At 48.1% G+C, this 13,782-nt stretch overlaps 1 protein-coding gene across 1 annotated transcript in view; it reads left to right on the top strand.

Moving 5' to 3' along the window:
- Positions 1–13,782, top strand: part of LOC146780159 (arachidonate 12-lipoxygenase, 12R-type-like) — a 366,345-nt gene that overhangs the window by 232,351 nt on the left and 120,212 nt on the right. The window lies entirely within an intron of this gene.

Below are 13,782 nucleotides of genomic sequence, written 5' to 3'. Positions count from 1 at the left end.
ATCTATGCAACCCAAATTGTCTATCAAGTTATACCTGTCTGTCCCTCTATCACTTTGCCCAATCTATCTATCTATCTATCTATCTATCTATCTATCTATCTATCTATCTATCTATCTATCTATCTATCTATCTATCTATCTATCTATCTATCTATCTATCTATCTATCTATCTATCTATCTATCTATCTATCTATCTATCTATCTATCTATCTATCTATCTATCTATCTATCTATCTATCTATCTATCTATCTATCTATCTATCTATCTATCTATCTATCTATCTACCTACCTACCTACCTACCTACCTACCTACCTACCTACCTACCTACCTACCTACCTACCTATCTATCTATCTATCTATCTATCTATCTATCTATCTATCTATCTATCTATCTATCTATCTATCTATCTATCTATCTATCTATCTATCTATCTATCTATCTATCTCTCTCTCTGTCTGTCTGTCTATCTATCTATCTATCTATCTATCTATCTATCTATCTATCTATCTATCTATCTATCTATCTATCTATCTATCTATCTATCTATCTATCTATCTATCTATCTATCTATCTATCTATCTATCTATCTATCTATCTATCTATCTATCTATCTATCTATCTATCCATCCATCCATCCACCCACCCACCCACCCACCTATCTATCTATCTATCTATCTATCTATCTATCTATCTATCTATCTATCTATCTATCTATCTATCTATCTATCTATCTATCTATCTATCTATCTATCTATCTATCTATCTATCTATCTATCTATCTATCTATCTATCTATCTATCTATCTATCTATCTATCTATCTATCTATCTATCCCTCTATCTATCTATCCATTCATCCATCTATCCATCTATCTATAAGTAAATGGGTTGTTTTTTGACTAGGTGTGAGTCCTGGGCAGGCAACAGCCACAATCCCTTGCAGGGTGAACCACAAAAAGTCACTAAATTAATCTGTGCTTAACCATGGGTAAATTGGCACAAAAAGTAGTCAAGGGTAATATCGAAGCAGGGTGCAATGGATTTATGCAGTACTCAAACAGTAATAAAGTGAAGACACAAAACAAGAAAAATCCCACACCAATCAAAAAACATAAACTTACTTTTAATACATTATTTAACATCGAAATGACAAAAATCCAATCTGTAGAACAGGAATTATGATTTTTTAATTTTGTTTTGTAAAACCTAGCGCCTAAAACATAGGCACTCACAAACATTTTCCCAGGAGCCAAAAGGTTTGGTCACTGATATGACGGAGGGCAGTATTGATATCAGCAGGGTGGCAGTCTAGGGGGTAGGGATGGTAAGGTGGGTGTAGGGGAAGTGAAGCATGTACATCTAATGGCTGAATTGCATAATGTGGAACTGGAAAATCTGGATAAATCCCAGCTTCCCAACTTGTCCAAATTGTGTGATCCTAGGCAGTTCTTTTATTTTACTTTCTCTCCTTTTCTTTCATTATTACATATAAGAGGACTTCAAAATACAAGAGTTCAGGATGTGCCCTGCACACAACCTTTCCCTGTCTTTAATGTAATAAACTATAATGTTATTTATGTGTAACAGCAACCAGGGCATCAAAAGGGTGCCGAAAACAATTGACTCGCCTCTTAGTTCACTATTGGTATTGTTGTCAGGGTGTGGGGGAAGCATGACTGAATCTAAATCAATGTTTTAAAACTATCACTTTAAAAAAATACTTCTCAATGCACAGATGTAATCTAATGTAATCAATGTGGAAAGGTTCTCCATGTTAATGAAATGCACTTTTGGGATTTTGATGAAACTATATCATATTTTTACATGTTAGCTGAAAGAGGTCTTCAAAAATGAAGGTGTTCCTAAAGTTAAGTGGTGCAAGACATCTTCCTTTCGTTTCCTCTTTTATTTTACTTCTGTTAATTAATTAATAAATGCTAGCCTGTCTATTTAATCTCTGTGAATGTCACTTCTGGGTTGAGTATTCAGCCTTTAGGTGCTGGGGTTGACCAGGGGGCAGGATGTAAAGATCAGGAGGGCTGCATGAGGCTCCCAGGCCATACTTTTAGTATCACTGGCCTAAAACATCAACGCACCAACCACCGGCATCTAGTTGTGCGAGACTGGGTCAAAGTCGCTAAGTATGGCAGAAAACGATGGAGTGTGATTTGGATACACAAAGTGGATTGGGCCTGGTCAGAGCTTAACTTCTGACTGAGAAGAATTTCTGAGAAAAATATTCTGAGAAGATAAAGTTTCAGCTGGGCAAGACTGCAGGAGGTGTTCGAGGAGGGAGCGTTGTTGTCAGATAGTCTTGGATCGAAGCTGTGATGAAAATTTCTATGCTTGCACTTAGTGTCTGAAATGAAGATCAAAAATCTCTGGAGGGACAAGCCAGAGAGCTGTAGTCGAAAACAGTTCCACAAGTCCTGATGTACTGTTGCAGAAAAGAAATTTGTGGGAGAAGCCACAAAGTCAATCCAACTGGGAAAGTGTCTCAGGGGAAAGGCAAGCAAGTTCTCAGAGCAGTTTTTAGCCAAAACATTTTCTAAGTTGCAACTTTTGGATATGGTCACATTCAGCACCACTTCAAAGGCCCCGGGACTGGAGGGGCACCACATGAAGGGTCAGGTCTCACATAGGCTGTGTTCAGGTGTGGGTCCAAGGACAAACATTCACCCAGGCAAAAGATCTGGGTTAAATCCATTGTTCTTTTACTTTCTATGCCACCCCAGTTTGAACGCAGCCAGATCTCTTGACTGGTGAAGAGTGTTTGATTCATTCAGCATTCCAGCCATCATTTCTTACTGCAGCACTTTTGCCCATAAGTGAGATGGGTATGCCCAGAAGTGCGTCTCTTGCTCACTGTGCCACTGGATTCAAGCTAGCCTGGCTGATGAGGGCTTTTACCCCAAAACTGGTCCAGGATGCTTGTTTCCAATCCAGGTAGGACCTGGCTTGGCAGTTCAGGCTTGTCATTTCCAATGAAAAACATGGTCAAGACTGATTTGCATATGGCTGGGTCCAAATTGGGGTGGCGTGGTTAGCAAAAGAATGATGGATTAAACTGAGATCTTTGTGACTGGGGGTGCATGTTTGAATTGTCCAGCATTCCGTCCATCAATTGTTCCTTTTGCTTTTGTCACCCTAAGTGGGAAGGGTATGCCCAGATGTGGGCCCTGTGCTCACTGAGCTACTGGATTCAAGTTAGATTGGCTGATGAGGGGTGATGGCCTGAAATCAGTCCCAAGACACTTGGTTCTGGTCCAGGGAGGACCTGGCTTGGCATTTCGGGCTGTACTGTTCCCATGAGAATGATGGATTAAACCCAGATATTTGTGATGGGGGGAGAATGTTTGCGTTGTTCAGCATTCCGTCCATAATTTCTTCCTTTTGCTATAAAATCATTTGGCAAAGAATCGACGCAAAGTGTCCCGAAGTAAACCAGAAATAAATTTTGTAGTTAGGACATCATATTAGGAAGGGAACAAGGAAGGTATCACGGGAGAGAACTTCTGCCATTTAGAAAATTAACTCTCCTACTATGCAGAAGGAAGGCAGGATGTGCTTGGGAATGGTGTCATCTGTGGATTCCTGGAGTTTATTTTGAATGTGGACAGTATGCTTATTTTAAGATGCTTACAAATTGATCAGGTACTGGATGCCTTGCTCTAGTCTTTCCAAAAATCTAAAATGCAAGGAATCTGGACAAAACTGAAAATGAATCATTTAGTAGATCTTAGAGTACTGATAGTAGTGCCCCACAGATAATGGATGACATTTTTAGATCTAAGATTACTTTAGTAGGTGTTGTTCTGAATGCTTAAAAGATTAGAAAGCTTTCCACAACAGTGGATAAACTTGTCACTACTACAGCTGGTGCTTTGTTGGCAGTAGATACAGAGCTAATAGCTCTTAGTTCTATGGTGCTGCAGAATCATCTTGCAGTAGACATTTTGCTGGTAAAGGAGGGTAGAGCCTGTAAGATATTGAAGGTTCAACAATATTGTACCGTTATCCCTTATAAGAGCAAGGCAATAAGAGGAGTTGTACAGAATATCACTTGATTGAAAGCTGGTTTAAAGGAATTAAAATCACCTGGTGTTTGGAAAGCAGTTAGAAAGGGATTTGCTGCTATAGGTAGTTGGTTTAGTAATCTTGTTAGTGGGCATTAGGTGCTACACAGAGGCCAAATTGGCATTTGATTGATTCATTTTTTTCCTATGTTTAGATGTTCAAGGGATTTAAATACATGAGATCAAAGAAGATGGTGACTGAAGGAAAGCAAGTTAAGAGGAAAAGGTGGTGGTGCTTTCCACTATTGTGACATTAGTTATTTATATGTGAATTATAGTGCTAGCACTTCAAAAGACAGAATTATCAGACTTTGCAGAGTAGAACCAGGATTCTAATAGTTGAGGAGTAAAGCTCAATCAATCAATTAGGGGTTTATAAAGCGCGCTATTCGAGGTTCTGAATGTGCTAGGGAGGTGGGGGGAGGAAGCTCCGGATCAGTCAAAGAGCCAACTGTTGAGGTCCTTCCTGAACGTGTGCAGGGCCGGTAGCATCTGATGTTCACGGGTAGCTCATTCCAGGTCTTGGCTGCGATGTGGGAGAAGGCTCTCCCGCCTGTTCTGTTTCTGCGGATGCGGGGGACCACCGCCAGGGCATGTCAGGTGGAGTTTAGATTCCTCTTGGGTATGTGAAAGGAAACTCTCTCGTTGAGGTTTTTGGGTTTGATGCTGTAGAGGGACTTGTATGCTTGGGTGAGGAGTTTGAAAGTGACCCCTTTCTTGACGGGGAGCCAGTGGAGGTCTCGTAGGTGTTGGGTCATGTGTTTGTGGTGAGGTGTTCCAAAAATGAGTCTAGCCGCTGCGTTCTGGATGGTTTGGAGTCTGTGTAGTAGAGTTCTGTTGATTCCGGCGTATAGGGCGTTGCTGTAGTCCAGTCTGCTGGTTATGAGTGCGTGGGTGATGATCTTTCTGCACTCGGGGGGATACACTTGAAGGTCTTGCGGAGGATGCACAGGCAGTTGAAACTGGTGGAGGCGACGGCGTTGATCTGGCGGTTCATGGAGAGAGAAGAGTCGAGGATGATGCTGAAGTTTCATGCGTGGTCTGTCGAAATGGGGTGTGAAGGGGCGTCAATGAGGGACACTACACGAGTTCTGGGTATACGGGGTTTTATTGTTACAAGTCTTCTTTTAGTCCGGCTAGTTAGCTTTTCTCTCGCGAAGGTAGCGGGATCCGTGGTGAATTTAGGCTGCTAACGAACTCCCGGATGGTCTGCTCCCCTCCTTCTTCGTCCTTTCTGCGGTCCCGAGCTTGGCTCTCCGTTGTGCCCCAGGGAAGAGAGAGATAAGGGACTATATTAGATATGTAGTCGATAAACGCGTATTCCTAACACCAGGGACCGGGAGTGAGGTAGCACCATACGTGTATACAACCGAATACGGAGTGACTGACACTGTGAGGGATTTACACAAACTGAGAAGGTAAAGGGACTTGAGGAGGCGACCGGTTAACGCGGGTTCTCCCGCCTTCCCATCCAACCCGCTACCCGGTCCCGTACCTGTCCAAGCCACGCTCCTCCCCTGGGAACGTGGCCGGGCGCTTCGCGAAGTCCGTAGCCGCTGGGTCTCTCGATTCTCCGACCTCCGGTTTCCGCCTGCTCACAATCGTTCGTCTCAGTCACACCGTCTCCTTCGTCTCCGTCTCCTTCGTCTCCGTCCTTCCTCCAGGGATCGCCGTCCGTCCACTTCCTGGTTCTGCCTCCATTTGAACCTCCCGGCTGAGTGACGTCCTCCTGTAGGGGCGGGGCTTGCGTTCCTGGATCTTCCTAGTTAAAGGGCCCGGCACCGGCCCACAGAGGCAGTTCTTCTTCGTCTGCTGCCCACTCGTTCTGTGGAGAGGGGAGAACGTTAGGGACCCCTGGTACCGGTGCCCACCAGTCTGCGCCATCTTTAGTCCCCTGAGCTGACTGATGCGTCCCGTCACATACCACCCCCCCTGGCTGCTCCCGCTCGGGGAGAGGCGAGGACCGGGAGAGGAAATCAGCGGCACAGTTGTCCCTACCCCTGCGATGTTGTACAGAGAAAGTAAAGGGTTGCAGGGAGAGGAACCAACGGAGGACCCGGGCGTTGTTGCTTTTATTCCTGTACATCCACTGCAATGGGGCGTGGTCCGTGTACAGGATGAATGGCCTCCCCTCTAGGTAATACCTCAGCTTTTCCACCGCCCACTTCACCGCTAAACACTCCCTCTCAATAGTGGGATAGGATCTTTCTCTGGGGAAGAGCTTGCGGCTTACGTAGAGGATGGGGTGTTCCAGCCCGTCCTCCCCTGTTTGGGACAACACCGCCCCGATCCCGGTGTCAGACGCGTCAGTGGCCAGGAGGAATGTCTTCTGAAAGTTGGGAGATATTAACACTGGGGCCGAGGTGATGGCGTCTTTTAGGTCTTGAAATGCTTGCAGTGTCACCCTCGTGGGATGCCTAAGGGATTGCTTGGAGCAGTCTTTACGGAGGAGATCTGTCAAAGGGGAGGCTAGGTCAGCAAAAGAGGGAATAAAGCGCCGGTAGTAGCCTATTAAGCCCAAAAAACCCCTCAGTTCCCTTTTTGGTGGAAGGAAAAGGGGTGTTTCCTATGGCCATGACCTTCTTTTCTTGGGGAGATATGACCCCGTCCCCTAGGACATACCCCAGATACTGTACCCTTTGGAAGGCGGCTCTTGACTTACGAGCATTAATGTGCAACCCTGCGTGGCGGAGTGCGGTGAGTATTGTGGTGATATGGTGTATGTGTTCAGTCCAAGAAGGGCTGAACACCACAATGTCATCCAAGTAGGCTGAGCAGAAGCTGGAGTAGGGCAACAGTACTCGGTTCATTAGTCTCTGGAAGGTTGCCGGGGCTCCGTGGAGTCCAAAGGGCAAGACCGTGAACTCAAAAAGCCCTAGATCGGTGGAGAAGGCGGGTTTTTTTCGGTCTTCCTCCCGGAGAGGCACCTGCCAGTAGCCCTGCGTGAGGTCAAAGGTCGTAATGTATGTGGACTCCCCAATTTTTTCGATCAGGTCGTCCACTCGCGGGATCGGGTAGGCATCGAAGGCTGAGATGTCGTTTAATGCCCTGAAATCCATACAGAAACGGGATGACCCGTCGAGTTTGGGAATCATCACGATCGGGGAGGACTATGGACTGGTGGAAAGCCTGATGACCCCTAACCGCAACATATCCTTTACCTCGTTCCGGATAGCTTCTTTTGTTGCGGCGGGAACTCGATAGGCCTTCTCTCTTACTATTTGTCCGGGGGGGGTTTCAATGGCGTGTTCTGCCAAGTAGGTTTTTCCCGGAGAGTCCGAAAAAACGTCCTCAAAGGGACGGAGGGCCTCTTTCAGATCTTCCTTTTGTATGTCTTGTAGGTCAGGATTTACCACCAAGGAGCTCACTGTGGAGGTCGTCTGGCTGTGGGTAGGTATTAAGAAGTGGGCGTTTTTCGGAGGTGATCCAAGCCACTTCTTGAGCAAGTTGATATGGTAGCTTTGGGTTTTGGAAGGGGTCACCTGCAACTTGTAAGTGGTGCGCCCTATGGTTTCCGTTACACGGTACGGACCTTGCCACTCACTCCTGAATTTACTGGTGCTGGAGGGCAGCAACACCAGGGCCCACCCACCCACTTGCAGCGTCCGTAGTTTTTTCCCGTGATCATAATACTTCTTTTGCTTCTCTTGACTTTTTTCCAGATTGGAATGTGCGAGGTCTCGCAGTTTTCCGAGTTTGGATTTGAGCTGGGAGGTGTAATCCAATAAAGACCTCTGGTCCTGGTTGTCTTCATGGATCCAGGCCTCACGGGTCATCTCCAACAAGGACCGGGGCTGTCTGCCATATAGTAACTCAAAGGCCGAATACCCCGTGCTACTTTGTACCTGGGCACGTAACACGTACAAGGCCAAGGGAAGTAGCCTATCCCAGTCCTGTTTTTCCGCCGTCAGCATTTTCTTTAATGTGGTTTTTAAGGTGCGGTTGTATCTCTCCACCAGCCCATCCATCTGGGGATGGTACACCGACGTGTGTAACTGGTGGATATCTAGGGTTGCACATACTTCTTTCATGAGGCGGGACGTGAAGGGTGTCCCTTGGTCTGTCACCACCTCCTTGGGGAACCCTACCCGGGAAAACAACTCGATCACCTTGTCGGCCACGTTTTTAGTGGTAGGGGCTGAGAGGGGAAACGCTTCAATGAACCGGGTGGCGTAATCCACGATAACCAGAGCGTGGAGGTGTCCTTTCTTGGTGCGAGGGAGAGGCCCTATCAAACCCATACCCACCCTCTCAAAGGGGACCCCTATAATGGGCATGGGTTGTAATGGGGCAGCTACTGGCTTATAGGAGGATTTTTTTTGACAGACCTCACAGGTTTGGCAATACGACTCTATGTCCTTATATACCCCGGGCCAGTAGAAAAACCGTAGAACCCCGCTAGTGGTTTTCTCCCTCCCGGCATGTCCCGCGGTAAGGTGGGCATGGGAAAAGAACAGTATCTGCTCCCTGAAGGGCTGGGGTACTAACAGCTGCTGATCACCTCCCTTATTCCCTTCCCGGTACAACAGCCCCTCTTTGATAATAAACCGGGGATATGCGTCCCTAGACTGGGACTGGTTGAGGTGGGCGCTTTCCCAAGCATTAAACAGGGTGTGGTCGTTAGACTGGGCGAAGCGGAAGCTTCTATCTATAATCCAAGGGTCCGCAGTGACTAGGCCCGAGATGGGCGCCTCTCGATCCCTGTTTTCTTGTTCCATGGTGTGTTTGAACATCGTGAGGAAGTCGGGGTTATCCACACCCAATATCACGTCTTCGGGGAGGGAGTCAACCACCCCCACCCTCACCGTGCAGGTAGGCCCGTTAGGGCAGTCAAGGGTACTAGGGCCAAGGGATAGGGCCGGACCTCCCCGTGTATGCCCCGGCATTGGACGAGTCGGTGGGGCAGATACTGGTGGGGCAACACTAATTTTTTTCTGACCACTGACTGTCGACATCCTGAATCTAAAAGGGCGTTCAGTGTAAAGCCATTCATCTCCACACGTACGTAAAACGAGGCACCCATCTCAGCTGAGTACAGGACGCTCCGGGGAAGGTACCCCACATCCATTGGCTCTTCGGTTCTTTTTCGCGGGCACAGTCTGGCGATGTGGCCCCATTCGCCACACTCAAAACATTGGGGGCCTTTGGGCAGGGGCCCGTCAGAACGGGGGGTCTTGGCTCGGGGAATGCCAGGGGGGAGCGCTGGTCTCTTCTCGCTTCTGCCTCCCATTGGGGTTTTGGTAGATTTCTCCAGTTCCAGGGGGTAGGAGCGGGGCTGGGCCCGTGAAAAATACTTGGCCATGTCGACCGCTTGTTTAGGGGTTAAATGGGGGTGTTGTTTCAACCATTTTTGGGTCCCGAAGTGTAAGGCCTCCAAAAATTGTTCCATGTATATTTTCGTCATAATCTCCTCCTTGGTGCTGGACTCCGGCCTGAGCCACTTGTCAGCGGCCATCTTAAGACGGAAATACAAGGTCTTTGGATTTTCCCCCTGCACCCCTCTCTCTTTTCTGAATTTGCTTCTGTAGGCCTCCGCATCGAGGCCTAGGTGTTCCAGTATAACCTCTTTGATGATTTGGTACCCGGTCAGACCAGTGGGGTTGGCCACCTGGTAAGCGGCCTGCGCTTCTCCTGACAGTAGGGGAGCCAGGAAAAAAGGCCATTTCTCCTCTGGCCATCCACAAGCCCGAGCCGCACGCTCGAAGTTGGTCAGGAAAGCGTCCGGGTCTTCTCCCGCAACGTATTTTTGTAAGGCCACTCCGGCCGAGCTGGAATAAGGGAGTCGTCGTTCCACGGGTATCGGTACCCCGGGATCGGTAGTGGTCTTTGGAAGGGACTCAAGGTGCGCTTTCATTGAGTTTTGGAAGAGCTCCCGGTCTGCCTGCGCGGACGTCATCTGTCTCTCCACGGCCCAGCTGAGTTTCTCCTGCCCCTGAATTAAATGTTGTACGAGGGCCTCCATCTTTTGATCACCGACGACGGGAGATGGAAATCCCACTTCTGACACCAGTTGTGAAGGGGCGTCAATGAGGGACACTACACGAGTTCTGGGTATACGGGGTTTTATTGTTACAAGTCTTCTTTTAGTCCGGCTAGTTAGCCTTTCTCTCGCGAAGGTAGCGGGATCCGTGGTGAATTTAGGCTGCTAACGAACTCCCGGATGATCTGCTCCCCTCCTTCTTCGTCCTTTCTGCGGTCCCGAGCTTGGCTCTCCGTTGTGCCCCAGGGAAGAGAGAGATAAGGGACTATATTAGATATGTAGTCGATAAACGCGTATTCCTAACACCAGGGACCGGGAGTGAGGTAGCACCATACGTGTATACAACCGAATACGGAGTGACTGACACTGTGAGGGATTTACACAAACTAAGAAGGTAAAGGGACTTGAGGAGGCGACCGGTTAACGCGGGTTCTCCCGCCTTCCCATCCAACCCGCTACCCGGTCCCGTACCTGTCCAAGCCACGCTCCTCCCCTGGGAACGTGGCCGGGCGCTTCGCGAAGTCCGTAGCCGCTGGGTCTCTCGATTCTCCGACCTCCGGTTTCCGCCTGCTCACAATCGTTCGTCTCGGTCACACCGTCTCCTTCGTCTCCGTCTCCTTCGTCTCCGTCCTTCCTCCAGGGATCGCCGTCCGTCCACTTCCTGGTTCTGCCTCCATTTGAACCTCCCGGCTGAGTGACGTCCTCCTGTAGGGGCGGGGCTTGCGTTCCTGGATCTTCCCAGTTAAAGGGCCCGGCACCGGCCCACAGAGGCAGTTCTTCTTCGTCTGCTACCCACTCGTTCTGTGGAGAGGGGAGAACGTTAGGGACCCCTGGTACCGGTGCCCACCAGTCTGCACCATCTTTAGACCCCTGAGCTGACTGAAGCGTCCCGTCACATGGGGGCCACCAGGTGTCATCCCAGGCAGAGGTGTGGGGTCCGAGAAAGAGGACCTCGGTCTCCTCTGAGTTGAGCTTCAATCAGCTGTCCTTCATCCAGGCTGCCACATTCTTCATTCCTTCCTGGAAACAGAGTCTGGTGTCTTCGGGGTTCTTCGTGATTGAGAGGATGAGCTGGGTGTCGTCGGCGTAGGATACAATGCTGAGTCCATGCTGTCTAACGATGGAGGTGGGAGGGCCATGTAGATGTTGAAGAGCGTGGGGCTGAGTGAAGATCCTTGGGGTACTCCGCAGTTGATGTTGGTGGGTGCGGAGAGGAAGGGAGGGAGTCTGATCCTCTGGGATCTGCCGTAGAGAAAGGATTGGATCCAGTCGAGGGCGGCTCCTTGTATGCCTGCATTGTGAAGTCTGGCTGCGAGAGTGCGATGTGAGATGGTGTCGAAGGCTGCGGAAAGGTCTAGAAGGATGAGGGCTGCAGTGTGTCCCTGGTCTAGTAGCCTGTGGATGTCATCCGTGGCAGCGAGTAGGGCGGTCTCGGTGCTGTGTTTGCTGTGGAATCCAGACTGGGAGGCATCTAGGATGGACTTTCCTTCAATGAAGGTGATGAGCTGGGCGTTCACGAGTCTCTCGGTGACTTTGGCCGCGAAGGGGAGGAGAGAGATGGGTCGGTAGTTTTTCAGGTCAGTTGGGTCGGCAGTGGGTTTGTTGAGGAGGGATTTAACCTCTGCCTGCTTCCAGTCGTCAAGGGAATAGGCCGGACCTGAAGGAGGCATTGATGGTGAGTCCTAGTTCGGGTGCAATGGTGGTGGCGGCCCTGTGGAATATGTGCAGTGGACAGGGGTCCGTCGGTGCTCCTGAGTGGGTTTTCTTCATGGTGGCAGCGATGTGTTCGTCGGTGGCAGGTTCCCAGGCCATGATGGTTGGCTTGTCGGTGGCGTGGGGGGTGTTTTCCGTCGTCGGTTTACTGAAGTTCTCGTAGAGGGCCTTGATCTTCAGGTGGAAGTATGAGCTGAGCTTGTCGCAGAGTTCCTGGGAAGGTGTGATGTCGTTGGATTCACTGGGGCGTTTTGAGAACTGTTGTATGACATTGAACAGCTCCTTGCCGTTGGTTGCGTTGGTCTGAACTTTGTCTCTTATGAAGGTCCGTTTGGTGTCTCTTATGCGCTGGTGGTATTCCTTCAGGGCGTTTCTGTGGTTGTTCCGTGCTTCCCTGGTTTTCTGGATTCACCAGGTTTTCTCTAGTCGTTGGCAAGAGCATCTGACGTCTTGTAGATCTGTGGTGAACCAGGCTCCACTGTGTTATTGGTGTTGAATGTGAATCAGTGTTAATGGTAAGCATCTGGAAAAATTAAGCCAGAGCCATGAATTCCAGAAGCCCGCAAGCTGAACAACGACTTGCCTGAACAACGACTATGCCTTATCCATGCATGTGTGTGGTGAAGGCAATGCCATTCTAGTGTTCCTGATGGATGGAGAGATAGGAGATACGAAAAGAGAAGATAACAGGTAAGAGGGGTTTACTGTAGTTTATAGGGGTTTTTAGGGGTGGGGGATTTGGGGTCGTTTTTAGGGGTGGGGGTATTTGGAGTAGTTTAAGAGGTTGGGGGTGTGGGGTAGTTTTTAGGGGTGGGGGTTCAGGGTAATGTTTAGATGGTGGAAGGGGGGTTTGGGTAGTTTTAAGGGATGGGAGGGGTTCAGAGCAGTTTTTAGGGGATGGGGAATTCAGGTTATTTTTAGGGGGTGGGAGGGGGACCTTGGGTCATTTTAACGGGGTGGGAGTTTTTAGTGGGTGGAGGGGTTCTGAGTAGTTTTTAGAGGTTGGGGGTTTCGAGGTAGATTTTAGGAGGTTGGGGGTGTATTTAGGGCTCAGGGGGAGAGGAAGCGGTGGTAAACTTAGCCATAAATAGCTGCTTACCATGCATGCCTTTACCACAAACATTTATGGTAAAGGAATGCGTGGTAAAGCAATTTGTGGTCAGACATGCTCGTTGTTGAGCCCGCGTACCAAAGGTAGACGTTGTAGAGGAACTCGTTTTTCCGACATACAACCAGTGTTAATGATTTCCTGGAGTGCTGGTGATCCTGCGCGAACTGGGTAAATTTACATATCCTCCCTGCGTCACAGACCCATTGTCAAGCTAACTCATTCACACACACATTCATTGGTGGGGCCCATAACACCAACACTCATAAGTTTCTCTCATAAGTCTGCACACAGGAGAAATGATGGGCTGGACATGTGGGGGGGGTATCTTATTACCTATTGGAAACATATTTACATTAAATACATTATGTACATCTGCATCTGTAGAATCCTAGCCTTAACATCAAGGCACTCCACCACTTGGTCGATGGACTAATTAGTTGGACTGGTTAATGGTGATTGTCAAGACCAGCTTAACCGCAGTACAAAAATACATTGAATTGCATAATTAATTGACTCTAAAAGAATCACGAACACCTGAAATAATTTAAAAGATTTTATGTAATTAATTTGCATAAAGAAAATTATCATTTATTCTCTCACTATTAATTCTCACTTGAGCATTGCCATTTATTCAGGACATAAATCAAGAAATTGTTTAATAAAAGTCATGAAGAGAAAATGTAGGTTTGCATTCATTTCATTATTCTCAAAATGGTAAAAAAATCAATCCTTGGTCATGTAACTGACAGAGGGTTCCAAAATGAAGGATCAGTGAACCATAGTTAAACACATGCATTTAATTCTAAAGATTTCCTACACTAAAACCTTCCTACCCAGCACTAAAACCCCAACTTACTTAATTAACTCTTGGCCTCCTTGATGACGTCTCTCACCCAGGCT

This window comes from Triturus cristatus, chromosome 12, assembly GCF_964204655.1.
Source record: "Triturus cristatus chromosome 12, aTriCri1.1, whole genome shotgun sequence".
NCBI lineage: Eukaryota > Metazoa > Chordata > Amphibia > Caudata > Salamandridae > Triturus > Triturus cristatus.
The sequence above is the reverse complement of the archived record's forward strand: the minus strand, read 5'-3'. Positions and strand labels throughout refer to the sequence as shown.